Here is a 1855-nt window from a genome sequence, read left to right as displayed (position 1 = left end):
CGCATCCTGGGAGAAGACGGAATATTTGAAGGACTTTTTTTTGCATTTCCTTAGAGACGAAGTAGTTTTCCATACGACTCCTGCTCTCAGTTCCCCGCCTCCCACGGGAAGGGAGCCGCAAGAAAGCCTTCTTTTCCCAAAGGACCACTTCCCATGGGAAAAAATAGAAGGTAAAAAAAAGGTAAAAAGAAAAGAAAAGAGGACTTATTGGGGGAAAAAACCCACCTGAATGGTCAAAAACTTCTAGATTTATTTGAATACTTTGGGTTTTTGTTTGATTGCTTTCGTTGGAATTTTCAGTGAAAACCCTGATGGAAACGGGGTGAAGATTTTATGTGAACACACCTCGGTTAAAAAGGAGATTTGGTGCTGTGTGTATTACCTGCAGGTAAAGGCAGCAGCCAAATAAATCCCGATGGATCGGGGACTTTGAAACCAGGCCCATAGCTACACCCTAAAGAAAATTGAAGATAAATCTTGGGCGGTAGATCCTTTCTGCCTGCAGCTGTGGCCTTGACCAGGGCCCTGTACAAGGAAGGTCTTTCCTTACCCGTCTCAAAATAATTCACTTTTTTGAGTTTTCAGTGCTTCTTTATTCTAACATCAAATATACCAGCCATGGTCTGATACTTCGTATTACAGGTAACCTAATTGATACGCCGAAGGACAAAGATTTGATGAATACGTGGTCTGAGAGTGGAAAGTGGGTGAACATCTCCGTCGGTCCGACAGCATTTTAGGGACTCTTCGGTGCTTTCGACGGTTATCAGGAATTTAAGTGGGGATCCAACCTGCACACTCTCCCTAGTATTAAGCAGACTGCAGCTTTAAACATTAACTCTTTTTAGGAAGAAATGGCGCGATCGATAGCTACTATTTCAACAATTATGGCACTCTCAAAAATAAAAAGCCAAGCACACGAAACGCAGGTCTTTTCCCTACCGAGCATGCCCCACCACATCATCCTGAGCTTGAGGTCCTCCCTCCACCGAAGCTCCCGGGTGGCTCGGTGGGAAACGCTCCCGAAAACCCCGGACCCGGTCCCCGGAGGGGCTGACATTTTCAGTAACCTTTTCTATAAGCGACGGCGGGAACTCTCGTCCGGCTGAGCATCCCTCCTGCCTCCTCCGGGGGAGCGGGGTAAAAGCCAGCCGGGCTGAGGGCAGGGAGCCGGTGCCAGTGCCCTGCCCGACCCGGAGCGCTCCTAGGTACCAGGCCGGGTCCTGCCGATACCGATCCAAGGCCAAAAAATTCCCGGCTGATTTCCCAGGTACCCGCCCGAGGGACCGTCCGCACTCCGGTTCTCCCAGCCGACGCCGCAGACTCGGTTAGCGCCACTTAATGAACTCCCACGTCTCCGGCAATCCTACCGAGACCTTTCAAGTGGGGCTTCTCGTTCCCGGGGGTATTTTTTTAATGCAATACTTAACGGCAATCAAAGCTTTCAAAAAATGTATTCGCACCTCTGCTGCGTTTGGAAACCCTGCCTAGATAAATAATCCCGAGGGACTGCAGTTCTGGGACCCAGGATAGCTGGTAACTGCTGATATGAAGGTGTATAGACATGTTGTTCATCACATTTTTGCTTTAAGGCTCCGGGGGGGGGATGCCGTGTCCGTAGGCCAGAGGGCATACCGTGTCGGTGCAGGCCGTCGGGCCGATACGGATTGCTGGCAGTATTTTTGAGTAATCTTTTTTAATGTGCTGGTTTATTCCTCGTTCTCCAACGGGTTCATCTCTGCAGCGGTAACTCCTCACTCTACCTGTAGCAAGGGTCAGAGCCGTGACCTAAATTAAGGTAGCTGTCATTGCCGGCTATTAACATCACGAGTAGTGTCCCTATTATACCGGGGGG

Source organism: Pygoscelis adeliae, unplaced genomic scaffold (assembly GCF_000699105.1).
Source record: "Pygoscelis adeliae isolate BGI_AS28 unplaced genomic scaffold, ASM69910v1 Scaffold179, whole genome shotgun sequence".
NCBI lineage: Eukaryota > Metazoa > Chordata > Aves > Sphenisciformes > Spheniscidae > Pygoscelis > Pygoscelis adeliae.
This window is presented reverse-complemented; position numbering follows the sequence as displayed.